Source organism: Natator depressus, chromosome 8 (genome assembly GCF_965152275.1).
Source record: "Natator depressus isolate rNatDep1 chromosome 8, rNatDep2.hap1, whole genome shotgun sequence".
NCBI classification, from domain to species: Eukaryota; Metazoa; Chordata; order Testudines; family Cheloniidae; genus Natator; species Natator depressus.
In genome coordinates this window covers 51,600,214-51,619,394 of record NC_134241.1, presented here as the reverse complement: position 1 = coordinate 51,619,394, position 19,181 = coordinate 51,600,214, and the positions used below count along the sequence as shown (strand labels likewise).

At 48.1% G+C, this 19,181-nt stretch overlaps 1 protein-coding gene across 4 annotated transcripts in view; it reads right to left on the bottom strand.

Moving 5' to 3' along the window:
* Window positions 1-19,181, bottom strand: part of LOC141992224 (protein FAM163A-like) — a 71,210-nt gene that overhangs the window by 37,821 nt on the left and 14,208 nt on the right. The window contains exons 1-2 of one of the 4 annotated variants that reach the window (XM_074961047.1): window positions 5,976-6,917; window positions 4,382-4,523 (exon numbers count right to left, since the gene is read on the bottom strand). The exons of the other annotated variants lie outside the window; for them this stretch is intronic. The gene's annotated coding sequence lies outside the window, so the exon portion shown is untranslated. Of the gene's footprint in view, window positions 1-4,381; window positions 4,524-5,975; window positions 6,918-19,181 lie in introns of those variants that run through there. 4 annotated transcript variants of the gene reach the window in all.

Below are 19,181 nucleotides of genomic sequence, written 5' to 3'. Positions count from 1 at the left end.
GACTGATCTCTGGCTGATTTTGCCTAGCATCCATCATTTTATGTTTTGTGATGGGGTTGAGTGAGGTTGGTTGGGAGAGGACAAGATGCTATTTATTTTGATCTTGTTTCAAGGGGGCCCAGAGCTTTGTCTAGACACCCCTTTTTGCTGGGGCATAAATCCAAATAAATAAGGAATATTTGGTGTCCGAGATACTGTTGCGTTACTCCAGATTTCACCAGTGTAACTACTGAAGTCAATAGATTTATACTGGGGTAAAAACCAGAATAATACAAAAGTGACTCAGGGCCTGTATTGGGAGCTTGGTACTGTACAATACTCACTAGATGAGACCCCTTCCATGCTGTAATCATTACACAAATTGTTTAACTGAGTCTGGTTAAACATAAGACAGCCTACAGAAAATAGGAAGCATGGGCCAGGTTTCATTTACATCCCCCAATTTACATCTGCTGAGGATCTGAATCTATCTTCCGATCTGATCCACTAACTCTACTCCACAATAAAGCTGATTGGTGCATGTCGCAGCTTCACTTTATTCCCTTCCCCAGCTTGTCCTCCCCACTCCACCTGTCCTCCTCCCCTCCCTGCAAAGCTCTTGCAGCATGACCAAGAGACAGGGAACAGAGGATGGCCTCCAGCCCAGAATCTCAGCTGCCAGACTTCAGGAAGCTTGCATTAGCCCAGCCAATCAGATACTTAAAGTTTTGCTAGAGCTCATGGAAGATAGTTCAGAGAATCAGGCTCCTGCACGTGCTTGGTGCAAGCTGGGATAAAGGAGAATCTCCGTTCAGAAGCACTTGCAGTTTTTTGTCAAGATAGCAGAACTCAAGGCTAAGTTCTAGCTGTGATCCACATGGGCTTACAAGATGACATGGCCCACTAAGCATCCTCTCCCCTCCAGCTCTCAGCACATGCTCTCATTGCCACTCCTTTCCCTCCCAGCCACGCACTGTAGCGTGAGGAAATTCATCAGCCCCCCTGGACTTGAACTTCCTTCCTCAAAATTTTTTGATCCTCTCACTGACCTCCACTGCCCGTCAGGGGCTAGTTCCTTCTGCAGCTCCTGGCTCTTGAGCAGCGGGACTGTGCTTACATAGCTGTGCACCTAGAGCTTGACCCTGCAAGCAGAAAATCATCTTCAAGCCCCACTGAAGGTAATGGTCACTGAGGACACTGCACCTTGCTTGCAGAATCAAACCACTAAATAGTATCCCAGCCCTGCTCATCCCAGTATGGAGAATCATTACTACAGGCATTGAGTGCTCAGGGGTGTGGTCTGCGCAAGACTAGGCTGGACACATTAAAAAGAAAAAACACGCATGCTTGTTAGCAACTGTAATAGCCCTCTGCAAAATATTTCCCCTATGCTTTTAGTTATATGAGCGAGGCCACTTGACACTTAGCAAAAACTGGGGGAGGCAAGGCCATTAGAATACCCAAAAATCAATGATAGGTTGATCCCAGTGACTTCTTTGAGACAAACAGCAGCAAATAACAGAACAGCTCCTCCTCACTAAATCAACGGAATTGCGCTGCTGTACCAGAGCACGATTCAGCCCAATATGTCTGATTAGAAATGGATAGTCAGCTCCACCCCCACAAAAGTTAGTCCAACTCCTATGAACAATTCAGTGTTATCTGTGGTAAAATGTGCAATACCAGCCAGTCTCATGTTAGATCCTTGGTGCATTTCCATCATCTCCTTACTAAGCCCACACCATGCCCCCTAAGCAATACCATATCCCAGATCAGTACTCCAGTCCTCTGATCTCATGCAATGAGGTCTTGCTACCGGCTGTAATCTACTATAGATAATGAAAAAGAAGGCCCTCTATTTTGAAACATAAATCCTGCTCACACAAGTACAGATCCAGAGTGATTCTATTGACTGGAATTATTCCCTTGACTTTTTACCAGTGGGACTGAGATCAGAAGCTGGACCCAGGTGTTTGGCAGGGCAGACCATCTGCACTACTCTGGCCTGCTGACGTGACAGTTGTGTGTGAAGAAAGAAAGCGGAAACGAAAAAGAAAAAAAAAATCACAGAAGCAGCATGGAAAAAAACTTTGTTTTCATATTCCAGCAGGATATGAACAAGGCCAAGATAGGCTTTTCCAAGGAAAGTGAAGTTTGAAATAATTCATCCTTTGTGGCCATTGTGTGCTGTGGCCCCCTTGGATTTCACAAGCTAAGCAGGGTTGGGCTGGGTCAGTACTTGGATGGGAGAGCTACCAGAAACACTGGGCAGCTGCCTTAGTACCGATCCAAGGTGGTGGCAAGGACAATTGGGCTGCTGAAGGTCATGTCTTTCATATCAGATATAAGCTGAAGGACTAGCAAACTGTGGTCCTCAAAAATCCCAACACTTCATAACAGTTTGTCCAACAAACCCTGCAGCATTCTGGACTCATACATTTGCATTCTGCCTACCTGCACTAAACTCCCGCTACAGCAAACAAGTTACTATTCACCTCCTGCCACAAAGTGTTAGGTAATGCTGTTGTGTGCAGTCATGTTCCCTCCCAGAAGTGACTGCATTTCAACAATGGATAAAACGGGATCTGCCCTGTAAAGTGCTACTGAGTGCTGGGGAACAATTCTAGAAAGTCCATAAAAAAACAAACAACTATTTGCCTGTATAGTACCTTCCTGGAGATCATTAGCAAGGACTATGTGATGAGATCTTGTGGTCTGAGCAAGTGAATGGGCAGTACGAACCCCTGCATTATAAATCACAGCTCTCAGACCGATTCACTGATCTTGGGTGAGTGACATTAGTTGCTCTGCATCGGTTCCTATGTCACAAAATGGCTATCCCTCCCATAGTAATTAAGGTTATTAAAAGACTGAGGCAGGTGCTATGCATCATGACAAATCTGTTGCCACCCTAGCAGGTTGGCATTTGCCATGGTGCTGCACCGCACCACCTAGTACTTCAGGATGACAGTGGGAATAGGGCTCCAATTCTCTTGCACTAGAGTCCCAGGCCCCTACAGCTTGAGCTAAATGAGAATCTCCATTAAACTGTCAGCAGGGGCTATGACATGGGGGAGGAGTTCAGAGTCCATCCAGCTGAGGGCACTGCTACTCCTGCTAGAATTGCAACATGTTTCTAATCAGCTCCCTCTCCTCACCCTCATAGGGTTACTGGAGGCCAAGCTGAGCAAGTGACTGCATCTCTCTTACCCTCTTCTTTTGCTTATAATAGGGTGCAGAGCTGGCTCGTTGGGCCTTCTCAGAAGGCTTGAGCAGTAGGCTGTGTCATTGTTAAAGGGCCCTACCGTGATTTTACAGCCAAACACAGCTGACCTCCCCTGACAGCCGTCTCATGTGTCAGTTCTTACCTTTAGGAGTCCAGCCCATCCTTTGCTGCCCCGTTGTCGTTGTCCCCCCGCCCCCTGAATGGATCGTTGCTCTCAGCAAACAGAAATGAGGTTCTGTAGAGGCCCACACGGGCTTGCTGGCTGTCAGCTAAGAGTCATGGCATTTAGAAAAGCTGGTGGTTTCCTCTGCCCTTAGTCTGACCTCCTGGATACCATCAACACCATGCAGCGCCCTCCCCCCCCCCGCAAACCCAACAACCATAACGAGACTGAAGTATTACAGCCCACAGGAAACTAGACTTATGTGCCACAGGCAGAGAACAGGAGAGACTGAGGTGCATCAGTGCCCAAGGCCCCTGCTATGGCAGCTTCGTGATCCCTAGTAGCTCTTCTATGGCTCTTTTCATCAGAAGAGCTCAAAGTGCTTTATTAAAAAAAAAAAAAAAAAAGGAGGAAAGCATTCTAATCTTCAGATGGGGAAACTGAGGCAGAAAGCAGGGTGTTGACCCAGTCACCCAGCCTGTCCCCCAGGTCCCAGTCTGGTGTTCTGGCCACAAGACAAAGCAGTTGAGACATGAGTCATAATTCACCTTTTAAAAATACTTCCAAAAAGTCAGGTACAAACAAGGTAGTGAGTGTGAGCCCCACAGCTGGAACTGCAGCTGGGCAGGGGGAGGGGAACTAAACTTGAATTGTCCCTTTAAGTGACAGAACCCAGTGGTCTGTTATTTTATACGGACATCCCAGCTTTCAGCTCCAAGCAGATACTGTACAGCACCTCAGGGGGTCTTGCTAGGACAGGATTGTGCCAGGCCCAGGAACTGCTCAAGGCCCAGGAACTCTCGGCCTCAGTGGCAGCCCTCTGGCATTCCACCGGCTACTTATGTGCATATAAAAACAAAATTCTTTAGTCAGTTCTGACTTTGCCACCTTCCCATTTCACTGAATGTTCCCCTGCTCCTGTGTTACAAGGCAAGGACACTAGCAGTTCCTAATCTCTCCCCTCTAGCCCATTTGCTGTTTTGTACACTTGAATCACGTCCCCTCTTATTCACCTCTTTAAGATAAGCCATCCCGCTCTTCTCAGTGTCTTTTCATGTGGGTTTCACCATGTCCTGTGCCAGTCATCAGGAGTTATTTTACTGCAGTCACGGGCCAGAATCCCAGTCACGGGCCAGAACCCCACTGTGTTTCACACTGCAGAAAACACAGAACAAATGGATGGTTGCTGCTTGAAGGAGCTTACAGTCTAAGTTGTGGTCTCCTGAACCCCCCCTATATCCGCAACATCCTTTGAGATGGGGTGACCAGAACGGAGCATGGCATTCCAGACTACGGTGGCCCGCCGATTTATACAGCAGTATTATACCATTTGGCATATTCTCCTCCCTTTCATTCCTCTGGAAGCCTAACATTTGGTTCAGCCTCTGCTTGTTTGCATAATTGGCCCTGAAGGCCAGTCAATTTAAGTGTTGATAACTAAGCCCGTATCCTAGCACGGGCAGCTGGGCTCCACTTGTGCTGCAGGAGGCTAGTGGGATGGGACTCAAACCCCCCTCCCCCTGCTCATATTTTACAACATGCCAGGTGCTGTCCAAGTTATTGTCGTAAGACATCCCGGCCATTCAATCTATAGTCCTCCCTGTAGATATCAACCATCTCCCGCTGGCCTTCAGTGTAGCTATTACAAGGTAAAGTTCTACTGAAAGAGTGTCAGGGGAAAGATACCGGATTCCCAGTCACAGCTATCCACACCTGTTTTCCTCTCCGTCAGGAGGCATGTTTTCTGCTGGGCTGAGCGCACCTGACACCCATCACGATCTGGGGCTGTGATGACTAGGGAGCACCACAAAAGCACCAACAGCAGCAGGAGCTAATGGAACACCCTGGGAGCAGGTGTAGAGCTGGCTGTCAAGAGGCTGCTTTATGTAACCCTGCTACCATGAGAATGCCAGAGCAATACAAGGAGGGATCCATATGACGGGGAGTGGGAGGCAGATCTCACATGCAAGCCTTTCAGGTATGGTGACAAGCAGGCACCACTGTATTTGGTGAGCTGCTGTGTAGAGACAGGGGGCAGCATCTGCCCAGCCCAAGTGCTGTGATCAGATGAGTGCCTTAGGGTTACATATCAGTGGGCTCCTGGCACAGCAGAGCACACTGGCTGCAGATAGGGTAGAAGTCAACAGAAAGGGCTTTGGCTGCATCATACCAGGCTGGGCCTGAATATGAGAGCAGCTAGCAGGTGGGTGTTCTTCTTTCAATCACGTGGTACAGTCCCCTTCTCGGGATGACTTCCCTTCCCCATCCAGAGGGGGACAGGGCACTGCTGTGAAGAAGCTCACAACCACGAGAGCCTTACCTGCAGGCTGCAGCTGCTAACACTTCACACCAGCACCTGGCATAGGGATAATTCATGCTTGCGCTCTGCCTGACCGTGGCAAGGCAGCACTACAGGGAATCTACCGCCCTAGCAAGCACACACAGAAAGCTTACTAACCCCAGAGCTCCAGCCGGCATTGGTGGAGTTTGTGAGATATCCTATGGTAGAAGCAGGAGGATGCAGCTTTCAGAGAGCTCCTGCAGGAGGAGTCCCAGCCACCACTTTTAGAAGGAAAGTCATGCTAGAAGGTGTAATTGAGTCCTTACCTCTACAGCATCAAATCACAAGTCCAGGCCTCAGTTTCCTCTCCACCTGGTGGTGGTATGCAGTCTCCCACTGTGAGTAGGTTATTTGGGTTCAGCCTTCCAACCAAACTTCTCAAGGGGGTCTTCCCCTTTCCAGGGATCAGCAGAGTCCAAGTCAGACAGTCATCCTCCAGCCTCTCTCAGGCTTAACAGCACAGGGCTGCCCTCCTCAGAGTGCACCCTCCCTCTGCCATCTCCTGGCTACAGCCTTCTAGTTACCCCATTGACACAGGGGTGTAACTTCTCAGGCATCTGACCCCCATGAGCTTCACTAATCATCATCCACTCTCCACAGGTTCAATCAAGAGCCCTTCTGCCCTCACCCGGCCAGAGCTCCTTACCCTGACACAGCTAGTGTGAAGAGGAGAGTCCTTCATCCCTCCATGGAAGCCCCCAGCCTCAGGTCCCAAGCAAGGGCTAGTAACATCACTGGACCACTAACCTTAACACTGCTCTACTACCTTCCACCTTTACTTCTTGCTTGGCCCCTCCCTGGCCTCCAGGCAGGTTTTTTGCCACTGTTCCCTTTCCAGGCCCAATGCTTCAATAGATCTCTTATCAGAAAGCTCCTCTCTAGACTCTTCCACCACCTCAACTCCTTCCCCATGCGGAGTAACAGGGCTTATATACAGCCTATCAGTCACATGGGCCCTCTCCTGGTCACATGTTTAGAGACTACTCTTCCCAGCCATCCCACCTGGGAAACTATATCTCCCAGAATTCCTCTCTCTTAAAGTGCCAAGGTTCAATAAAAGGCAGGCTGGTGGTACATGCTCTTAAGGGAGTCAGATGCTCTTGTTACAGAAGACTTGGCTGGCACTAGCAGGACACAGGTGTGAAACAAATAGAAGTGATACTACCGCTGACACGCTGAATGAATAATTTGTATTGAATAATTTATTCAATACATTCAGTCTCCTTTTTTGCTCCCGGAATCCCCATCCGCGGATCACGCTACCCTTAAATATAGTCTGTTCATAATTTTCCTATGTATTTTTCTGCAAATGCTTTACACTCTGGATTGCTTACAAATGATTCACTGCAGTTATGCTTCGATGGTAAACCTTTTTGGGACAGGGACTGTCTATTTTATTGTGTAACTGGGGCCTCTGCGACTAAGGTAATACAAAATAATAATAAATCACTCAACAGGGGATATTCACTATTTAAGCTGTGATTGGTTAGAAGAGTCACAAAGCACGGTTTTCTATTCCTGGATTGGAGGAGCCAACAACAATCAGGTGCAAATACTTGCAACATGTAAAAGGAAAGTTTGGGGTTTTTTACTAACACTTGTGAACACAAAATTGAAATGGACTTTCCATGGCCTTCAGGCTGGTAAAACAGCTCTTGTTCAAAAGTGTATGGAAACCTAACACAAAAAGTGTGTGCTCCTTTGACAGCTTTCGACCAATATTCCTGGATTCATTTTGTTTCACCGCTATTTCTTCAGCTCTCCGTAGCTCCCGCCTGCAGTAGTTAAAGAAGACAGGTTACACCCAGGAAAGGCAGAGCATGGGTAACAATGATTAAGAGAAAGATGATGGCATCAAAGCTGATGTTGTGTTGCATTTGAGAATTATGGAAAACTCCTCTGCTGAGCCCAGCAGCTACAACTGTTCAACACTCAAACCGGAGAACATCTCAGGCTGGCCTTTGTCACTGCCTTTCAGAACACAGCGAACACCTGCCAGCTGCCTCCTCCCCCACCTCTCTGCCCCATCTGCCACCGGCTTCCCATAGATGCTACTCCTCCTTCCAGCTGTCAGGGAGAGGAATCTATGTAAACAGAGGGCATGCATGGCTAGAAACCTGCTTCCACACCCTCCCGTCATCCTCAATTAAATACACTTTGCATTGATCTATGTAAACACAAAGCTCATGCTGAACTGGGGGACCTGCGCTAGAAGGTGCTGGGAGACTTTCCTTGGGCAGCGGATTTGACTTAGCCCTCACTGAGCAGAGAGAGCTGCCAGATGGCATCCAGACATCCTGAGTCCAGCGTCTGGCAGGATATTTATCACTTACCCTGCTTAACTTAATCTTTATAGCTGCACGGCTCCCTGCCTTCATAGCTCTCACCTGCCTGCCCTTTGTATCTACCTCTCTCTCTCCAGCTCTTCGTCCATCTCTATCCTTCCCTCTTCTCTCCATCTCATTATCTTTTTACACCTTGCTCCCTTCCATCTCCCCAGTCTCTCCTGTCCCTCTGGTTCACATGATCTCACTAGGTCATGCAAGCAGCCTGGCCTTAAGGGAACATTGTGACCCCAGCCATCTGAAAAATGTCACTGCTGTTGTTACAAGTGGACCCTGAGATCACTGGCACAGGACGACGTTACAGAAAAAAAACAGCATTCCTCAATTGGTTTGTCCAATGTCCAGCCCATTGTGAATAGGCCGGGTAACTGTTCTGCGGGGGGGAGGTCAGCTGGATTGCCTCCCCACCCTGCTCTGAGGGCAGAGCCCCCACTCTTCCCCGCAGGCCCTGCAACAGAAGATTTACCAGCAAGGGCAGCACCAAAGCTGAAACTGAGGAGACACAAGCAGGAGTGCGGAGAGCGAGAAAGGGGAACTGAGAATGTTTGAGGGGTTGCTGCGCTGAGGACCCTGCTGAACACAGGAGGGCAGTGGACAAACCCTCACACAGACCCTGCTGTCTGCTGAAAGTTTAAGCCACAGTGTTTATCCAGGGCTTGTGACCTGAGGTTTCCAGGACAAGCACTATGACTTCTGGTCCAGGACCACGCCAGACCTGCCAACTGGTGCTACAACTGCCATCCAAAGGGTACATAGCGACAGACAGTCGGGGGCTGTAGCTGGTAGCCTAGGGCGATGCTCAGACTGCCAGTCTGAAGCAAGCCAGACTGGTCCAGGCCATCTCTGGACTTGATCAGGATTGTGCAGCTTTTGCTACCGGAGGAACAAAAGGCCGGGTCTCCGAGTGAAAGGAAGGGAAGGGGATGGTGCAGCATTACTTGCAGATCTGAACACGCGGCGCAAGGAGTGCATCTGGGACCCCAGCGACTGAGCTCACGCAGGCATCGCCTCTGAACTAGCACAACGCTGCCTCGCTGAGCCTCGTCAATATTTGATGCTCTCCTCTGTCTTCCGAGCAGAGAGAGCTGCTGGTTTTATTCTGGCAGGCAGCATTGACAGGTAGAGGGCAGGGAGTTAGTTAAAGGTAGGAGAGGCGGAGGGAAGGAAAAGGCAGAGAAGAAGAAAAGGCATGAATAAGTGATGGCCTGTCCCAAGAGAGGATTCAGGGCAGGGAGCCAAAGCTTGGAGCTGGCCGAGAGAGCGGTGGTGCGGAAGGATCTGATGTGACAGATACAAATCTGTACTACGCTCTCCGGAGATGTGGGGGGATGAGGAGTGCACGGATTCTCGGAGGAGGTGTCGCCTCTGCCAGGGGGGATTCTTGCCTGTGCTTGCTCAGAAAGATGCTCAAAACTATTGTCTCCTCTTTATACCAACCTCAATTGCTGAGGGTCAGCGGCACAGGATGTGCTGCCCCCCGTGGCTAGCAAAGCTCTCCTTAAAGGGCCGGCAGTGTGGTCCTGTCTTTAAAGCCCATATCATCCTCTCTCCCGCCATCATATTTATTATTTGTAGGACAGCAGCACTTAGAGAGTCTGACTAGTAGCAGCGCCTCACTGTGCTAGGTGCTGTCCATATACACAGTACCTGCCCTGAAGAGTTTACAGTCTACAGAGACAAGTCAGACAGAGGCAGTATGGGTATGGTTAGCCCCCATTTCACAGCTGGGGAACAGAGGTACTGTGGGTATATCTACACAGCAGCTGGGAGCGAGACTTCCAGCCTGGGTAGACACTAATGGGGCTGGAGTAAGCATGCTAAAGAGAGCGGTGTGGACGTTGCGGCTCCAGCAGAGATGGAATAGGCACCCGAGCTCAGACCCGGGGGGGGGGGGTAGGTATGAGAGTCCAGGCTGCCTCCACCCTGCTATTTTTAACAGGCTAGTCTGAGCTCAGTTAGCACCAGTCTGTCCACTGGGCCAGGCTGAGTCCCAGCTGCAGTGTAGCTATACCCAGAGTGACTGTGACTTGCCCAAGATCATAAAGAGAAGCCTTGGCAGAGCTAGGAATTGAACCTTAATCACGACTGAATCTTTGGCCAATGCCTAGACCATAAGGCTCTCCTTTCTTCTGCAGACAGAGGGACAAAGAGCTAGTGGGGAACAACAAAGTGCCACTTCTGTGGCATGGCCTCTCCTTCCACACCATCACCGAAGCTCCTCCCTGGGCTCTTTGCCAGCATCAGTCTATCCAGGTGGACATGGAAAAGGGCAGGGCTGGGGTGTGGCCACTGCCAGTGGCATCAGACATGCTTCTGCCCACTGCCACTCCCATCAGTGTGAACTCATTCAGGTTCCCCCTCCACTAAGTGAACCCTTCCCCCCAGGAATGGCTCCTGGGAAGGAGGTAAGTGTAAAGCCATATGGTCAAAGGGCAGGAGAAACCAGCCAGGAATTCCTGGACCTCAGCTTCCCGCCGCACCCACCCACCCACCCACATACATTTGCTCCTGTGGGAGGGGCTAGGGGTGTAAAGTTACAGAACAGTTTAGAAGCTCACAAGAAAAGGCAGCTCATCAGAATCCTGGCGCCTGGTGACTAATGGGTTAAAAGGCTCCAGTCCGTAGCTGCTCCAACACCACTTTTCATAAAACCCCCTACGCCATTTTCATTGCCCAGCTTTCAGAAGGGCCCAACTTCTCTTTTTTTGTTTCAAAAATGTGACCCATTTTGTCCCTGCTAGTTTAGGTAACTGTCTGGAGATGTAGTAGCGAATGTACACAGTGCAGAAACAAGTAGAGTGTAGAACATGATGAGCTACTCTCCAACACCAGACTAACATCTAAATAAATACAACAAAATATTTATAAACTGGTCTAACCTGAGGATGATTATTTGTATTACCATAACATCAAGGAGCTGTAGTCAAGGTCCCCCATAGTGCAAGGTGCTGTACAAACACAGAATAAAAGAGACAGCCCTTCCCCAAAAAGCTACCAATCTAACTAACGCACACTTTGCAAAACTCAAGCCACGCCATAAGCTACACAGAGCAGAGGCTTTGTGTTTAGAAGAGTTTGTTCCATATCTAGCACAAGGGGGCCCTGATCCCAGCTCCTAGCAGTTACTATAATATTAATGATCATTTAATTTTGGGTGAGCCCCCCTTTCCTTATCAGCCTGCATTGAGTCATGTCACAGATAACCAGGGACCTGATTCTGATCCCCCTTACACCACTTCAATGGAATGTCATTTAAAGCCTGATCCGGTACCACTGGAGTCAATGGGACTTTGGTGTGTGCAGGATCCAGCCCTTACACCAGTGTCAGCAAAATCAGAGTCAGGCTCTTTATTTGCTCTGTAAAGCACCATGCTAGGGTGCATACATGCATGTTCCAGCGAGTCAGGGGGAATCAAATATAACAGGAAACAAGAACCAGAAGGGAAGATCTAGGCAATAAGCAATAAAACAGATCAGGGAATTCTGAAGACTTACAGCTAGACTCCCAGTGGTTGTAAATCAGTGAGACTCCATTGACTCCAATGGAGGCATGCTATTTTCATGAGCTGTGTGTCAGCCCACTGCTACTTCTCGCTCCATCTGGCCTTTATTTGAAAGGCACAAAGAAATTCAACAGCCCCTCAGGTCTAATCAGCCCCTATCGGCTCAGGAGCTCAAATAGAGCAAGAGAAAGCGTCACTGTGAAAACACGAATGCAGCTCTTGAAACTTGGCCCTGCCCCATCCCCACCATTCACTGGACAGATCCTGGCTTTACTTGGTGACCTCAGTCAGAAGACAGGAAGAAAAGGGAAGTTGAAAACCCACAAGGCTGTTGGTCCCCCGCCTGATGGTAACTGACTGGCATATGATCAAGGTCACCCATCATCCAGTTGGGGCTCTCCAGTCCAGCAGTTCTATTTTCTGCAATGCTGCCAGCTTGTTCTGTGAATCCTGTTTCTTCCGAGCCCCGGGAAAGGTTCTGTAATTGGTTTGGGTTTCTGTTTAGCCCTTGAGAGCTTTCACATTATGATTGCTCTACAAAAGGCTGGCGCTTTTCTTCTTTTTTTGTTTCCCTCTCTCCTACCTCCCCCGCCCCAATTCTCAAAACTCAGATTGGAACTAGCTAGAAGTAAAAACCTTTTGGAAACAGCAGATCTGAGGACTCGGTACTGAAAGGTGGCATCTCAGCTACCTTGTCACACTTGGCCATGGCAAAGTGACCCAATTTCTAATCACTGCAGCGAACCTTCTTTCAACTGGGAAATGGCAAAATTCCCACTGATTTGAGTGGGGGTGGAACTCTGATTGTAAGCCCGTTGGAGTCAGGGTTGTTTTTCCGTTCTATATCTATCCAGGGTCTAACACTAGCGCCTCAGGCAGTACAATGATCAGGAAAAGGAATGAATAGTGTAGGCCCAATAAACGAGTTCCCGCTGACATGGCAGATCCCTAGAAAACGTCTTGTCCTGGCCAGCCTCACCAGAGTCCTACAAGCAGTGGAGAGGGAAGATGAATGCAAAGAAGGAAGGTGTTTTAAAAATCAGTCTTTCACTGTGCGCTGTATTGCTTCTGCAATTTGGAGATAGGAATTCCCATGAGACCAAAAAAAAAAAAATCTGTTTGTTCATAAAAATACACTATATATGGCAAAAATGACAGTTGGCACTCATCCAGCACCTTTCATACAGAGATCTCCAAACACTTTACAGACCTTAATTAAGTAAGACTCACTGCTCCCCTGTGAGGTAGGTATTATTAGCTCCCTTTTATGGATGGGGAAGCTACAGCACAAAGAAGTTAAGGGACTTGCCCAAAATGTGTCAGTGGCAGATCCAAGAATAAAAGCTAGTAATCCTGCTTTCCGTTCTCTTGCTCTAAAAACCAACTAATGCGTCTCCCTCCTACTCTATGTCGAATGGACTAAACCCTGCAGACTTTATTCATTTCTTATTCAGGCAAAACTCCTGTTAATTTCAGTAAAGATTTTGCCTGAGGCAGGAGTGCTTGATTTGACCAAAAACAGATTTTCCATTATATGGATTTCAGCCAATTGTTGCTCTGAAAATTCAATCTGCATCCTCTTGCGAGGATCCGTATCATCATAAATATAAAGGGAAGGGTAACCACCTTTCTGTATATAGTGCTATAAAATCCCTCCTGGACGGAGGCAAAACCCTTTCACCTGTAAAGGGTTAAGAAGCTCAGATAACCTCGCTGGCACCTGATCCAAAATGACCAATGAGGGGACAAGATACTTTCATATTCCTTTTGTTTTTCCTCAGGCTCAAATCTGGCTAATTCCAGTTTCTGTTGAACAGTGCTGTCTGTCATCCTAACCTCTCTGTTTTTAACTAACTTTACACCCGAGAGTTAGAAAGAAAACAAACAAACAAAAAAACTGGCTTGTAAAATTTTGCTGTGCTGTAACCTGATGCCTTTTTCTCTGATAGCTGTTCTCAGCCTACAGAAAAATCCTTTTGTTATGCCTGCTGCTCTGTCCCCCAGGCAGAGAGACAGAATCTACAGCTGCAATCACCTTTTACAAAACCCTTTAAAATCCTGCTGTGCTTCTGGTTCAAAATGATCCCACCACTCTGCCACCATGTCAAGGTTCCTTCCCCACTCTGAACTCTGGGGTACAGATGTGGGGACCTGCATGAAAGACCCCCTAAGCTTATTCTTACCAGCTTAGGTTAAAAACTTCCCCAAGGTACAAACTTTGCTTTGTCCTTGAACCATATGCTGCCACCACCAAGCGCTTTAACAAAGAACAGGGAAAGAGCCCACTTGGAGATGTCTTCCCGCAAAATATCCCCCCAAGCCCTACACCCCCTTTCCTGGGGAAGGCTTGACAAGAATCCTCACCAATCTGTACAGGTGAACACAGACCCAAACCCTTGGATCTTAAGAATAATGAAAAATCAATCAGGTTCTTAAAAGAAAAATTTTAATTAAAGAAAAGGTAAAAGAATCACCTCTGTAAAATCAGGATGGTAAATACCTTACAGGGTAATCAGATTCAAAACATAGAGAATCCCTCTAGGCAAAACTTTAAGTTACAAAAAGACACAAAAACAGGAATATACATTCCCTCCAGCACAGCTTATTTTACCAGCCATTAAACAAAAGAAAATCTAACGTATTTTCTAGCTAGATTACTTACTAACTTAACAGGAGTTGTAAGGCTGCATTCCTGATCTGTTCCCGGCAAAAGCATCACACAGACAGACAAACCCTTTGTCTCCCCTTGCCCCCCCCTCCAGATTTGAAAGTATCTTGTCCCCTCATTGGTCATGTTGGGTCAGGTGCCAGCGAGGTTATCTTAGCTTCTTAACCCTTTAGCGGTGAAAGGGTTTTGCCTCTGGCCAGGAGGGATTTTATAGCACTGTATACAGAAAGGCAGTTACCCTTCCCTTTATATTTATGACATGTACGGATGCACTCCTGGGCTACCCCTGTCAGCCCTGCACTAAGAGGTCACCCCTCAATTATTCATTTTCTGCTCTGCCTCCAAATAATTCCCCTAAACTCCACCCACAATTCCCACAAGCCTCACTATCTCTGGGCAGCTGAGAAGATACTGATTCAGAACTTCCAAAGCCTCAAGAGGCAAGAAAAATATTGTCCTCTCCTATATACATATTTTTTAAACCTTCTCTTACTTCACTGTATAATCCTTGCAGATTTTGCTTTGGTTTCTCTGTCTGATTGACAGAAATGCTATGAAGGGTGCCTGTCCAAAGACTGGACAGAACTTAAACATACATCCTCATGGCAGCAGTACCATTGAAGAGCCACACAACTTAAAAACTCAAATCCCCCTCCACTTCCAGTTCCCCTCACGTATGATCTCCCCCAGCCCATTTTCAAATGCCTGAAGGGAGTGGGGAGAGCGTTGCAACATGCTCCTGAGATTTGAGTGACTTTGGACCGAGTGGAGATAGGATGGGTATTCATGGCCTAAGGGGGAATCTGCTCAGTAAAGGGCTTTGGAGATTATCATGCAGGCCAACTTCCCTTCAGCATTTGATCATGGCCAGAAGCCATTTATTGCCTTGTATTCCCTTCTGCCACAAACGGGATCCCTGAAAGAAACGGAGTATCCTCTTACAGTTATAAATTGATACTGGCCGTTATGAAGGCAAATGACTGTACAGGCAGCCCAAGAGGGGACGCAGCTCACCAGAAGGAAACTGAGCAGCGAGGAAAGAGGAGAAGGAGCAGAGAGGTGGTCCAGTGGCGGTCCATCAAGGGCCTGCCTGCACACATTTAAATAAATGGCAATGCTTCCCCCTGATTTCAGTAGTGCAGCATCATGTCCTCAGTGAAGGATACACAGGGCCCCCAGTTCTACTCCCGTGGTGCTGCCTGAAGAGAAGCAGCCAGAGCTCCCCAGCTGGAGATTTCACTGACCCAGGAGCTCCACCAATAGGTGTAGAACCAGCATTGCCAGCTTCCCTGCCACTCACCCTGCAGGCCCTGCCATAGCTAGGAAAGGGTGAGAATGACCCTGCTTATTCACTGCTCCCACATCCTTCACTTCCCTCCCCCCACCAGGAGTTTGGGCTAGTCCCCCAAGAACTCTGGAACAGTGTAGCTACTTCTGCTCAGATCTGTCTGGTGGAATACACAGCATGGAGGATCGGGGAGTGACAGTAATACATTGACTATAGTAGCAGATCAGGGCTCCATTGTGCTAGGCACTGAACTTACACATAGCAAGAGACCGACCCTGCCTGAAATGCTTATTATCTACACAGCCAAGTCAGATAAAGGGTAACAGAGGAAAGAGGCCCAGAAACTCGCTCAAGGTCACACAGAGGCACAAATAGAACCCTGGTCTGATCTCCTCACAGCCAAACCAGGCCCCTACCCACTGTCTCCCCCGTCAACAAGAGCCCACAGAAATGGGAGAGGTCTAATAAGACCCAACAAGTTGCTAGGCACTTTACAGGCTTGGTCCTGCCCTGAAGACTACACAGTCTAGGGGCACATAGACTGTATTGTCCCACAAGTTTATAACAATTGGGACCATCCCATAGAATAGGGATGGATGGCAACCCTGTAACCTGCCTCTGCCTCTTTGTTCTATAATTGGCTCCAAATGCTCCTTCTCATTCTCTTGGTCTCAGGCTTGACACTAAGCCAATGAGGGGCATGGTCTTCCCTGGACCTTAACATCCAGTAAGTCAACTGCTAACTAACTCCTGCTGTTAGCAGAAAGACCATGGGCCCAGGACACAGGCCCATAGATCTCCTGTGGACCTACAGGATGCTTAGAAGCCTCTTTGCTATGATGTATTCAAGTTGGTGGGGCCTGATGAGATTTACTCTAGGCTACTTAAGAAACTAGCTGAAGCAATCTCGGAACAGTTAGCAATTACTTTTGAGAACTCATGGTGGACAGGTGAGGTCCCAGAGGACTGGAGAAGGGCAAACATAAAACCTTTAAAAGGGGGAACGAAGAGGAACTGGGGAATTATAGACCAATCAGCCTGACTTTGATACCTGGAAAGATACTAGAACAAGTTATTAAACAATCAATTTGAAAACGCCTAGAGGATAATAAGTAATAGTCAATATGGATTTTTCAAGAACAAATCATGCCAAACCAACCTAATTTCCTTCCTTGACAGGGTTATTGGTCCAGTGGTTAGCAGGGGGAAGCAGTAGGCATGATATATCTGACTTTAGTCAGGTTTTTGGCACAGTCCCCACATGACATTCTCATAAGTAAACTAGGGAAATGTGATCTAGATGAAATTACTAACAGGTGGGTGCACAACCGGTTGGAAAATTGTACTTAAGGAGATCTAGTGGGGTCCCACAGGGGGTTGACTTCGGTCAAGTACCATTCAACATTTTCATTAATGACTTGGATGATGGACTGAACAATACAATGATAAAATGTCTGGATGACACCAAGCTGGGAGGGGTTGCTAGCATTTTGGAGGACATGATTAGAATTCAAAAAGACTGTGATAAATTGGAGAATTGGTCTGAAATCAACAAGATGAAATTCAGCAAAGAGAAGTACAAAGTATGACACTTAGGAATGAAAAATCCAATGCATAAACTACAAAGTGTGGAATAACTGGCAAACTGCAAGTACTGATAAAAAGGATCTGGGAGTTACAGTGGCTCACAAACTGAATGCGAGTCAGCAATATCATGCTGCTGCAAAAGAGTTTATATCATTCTGGGATGCGTTAACAGGAATGTTGTATGTCAGACACAGGAGGTAATTGTTCTGCTCTACTTGGCACTGGCGAGGCCTCAGTACTGGAGTACTGCGTCCAGTTCTGGAGGCCACATTTTAAGAAAGACGTGGAGAGGAGCAATGAAAATGATAAAAGATTTAGACACATGACCAGTGAGAAAAGATTAAAAAACTGGGCACGTTTAGTCTTAAAAAAAGAAGACCGGGGGGGGACCTGATAACAGCCTTCAAATAAGTAAAAGGTTGTTTTAGAGAAGATGCTGACTGTAGCAGGGCAGTCACCCTGCTCTGGTTGGAAGGGGTTAAAACAGCCCTGCGAAAGGGCTGCCCTGGGGAGCCAATCAGGAGCGGGCTTGAGGCAGCCAATCAGGGCCAGGCTGGGCCAATATAGGAAGGGCTAAGGGAGGAGCTGGGTCAGTCTCACTCCAGCCTTGGAGTTAAAAGGACTTAGCTGCCTTGGTGCACAGGGAAGGGATCGGGATCGGGATCGGGATCGGGATCGGGATCGGGATCTCCAGCCTGGCAACTTCCCAGGCTGAGGCCTTGTTAAGGCCTAAGGAGATACTGGGTCTGCAGAGGTGCAGCTCAGGGATAGGCAGAGGCAGCTGGTCCAACCCCCTTGCCAATGATGATTGGCCAATTTGGACTGCAGTTTGCCCCAGAGAAAGGGGGGCTAGATGATGACTAGCAGTAGCCACTGAGGCAAGGTGGGCATAAGGGGTGGGGGTTCCCCTGGGAGGGGAGACCCAGAGTGTGGGCTACTGCTGTGGACAGGCACCCCAAGAAAAGGGGCACTGGGGTCCAGGAGGGACACGGGGGCCTGAGGCAGGAGAGACGCTGGTCAGCAGGAGGCCCTCTGAGTGCTGGAATGGCTAATTCCCAAGGCAACCAGCAGCAGGCGCCACACAGGTGAGTGCTCGACTTGCTACACTGACCAATTGTTCTCCATGTCCACAGAGGGTAGGACAAGAAGTAATGGGCTTATTCTGCAGCAAGGGAAATTGAGGTTAGATATTAGGCTAGATCCTAACTATAAGGATAGTTAAGCACTGGAACTGGTGACCTAGGGAGGTTGTAGAATCTCCATTGGAGGTTGGACAAACACTGGTCAGTGATGGTCTAGGTATACTTGGTCCTGCCTCATTGTGTGTGGGGCGGGACACTGGACTGACCTCTCGAGGTCCCTTCCAGCCCTACATTTCTAGGATTCTGCAATGTCACTGTCAGTTCTGCTCTTAGCACTTGTCTTATAGGGTCAGGGTTCTCCTTCCAGGGTATGGTCGGGGTGCACTGATGGGGGAGGGTAGAGAGATCCAGCACTGAGTGGAACTGGTGAATTAATTGTGATGCACTAGCAGACCATTGCATAAACAACTGCATTTAAAACAAAGATTAATGTAAAAAGTTTTGTAATTACTGCGCTTCCAAAATGGCACCCAAGTTAGGGCTCCAATTAATCTGTAATTGAGGAGAGGGGAGATAAAACATTTAGAGGCCTGACTTTAATTCTGAAAGGCTTATAACCACAATAGGAATCCTGCGCCAGATCCCCAGCTGATGTAAACCAGCATAGCGCCATTGACTTCCAAACAGTTACACTGATTTATACCATCTGAGGATCCATTCCCCTTTAGAGTTGAATGGCACTGGCCCACTGAACCCGAGCATTTCCACCGCATGCAGGACAGGAACAAGGCTAAAGAACTATCCTGAAGAGCTACCCACTCACACTGGTGCATGCACAGACACTCTGGTCACACACACGCATATCCAGACACTCAGTTGTGCACACCCACACGTGCCCCCCGTTCTCACACGCTCATACAAGCACTTCCAGGCACACGCACTCACTGACCCAGCTGGACTCTGGTTTCCAGATAAACAAGGGGCACTTGACTTCAGTCA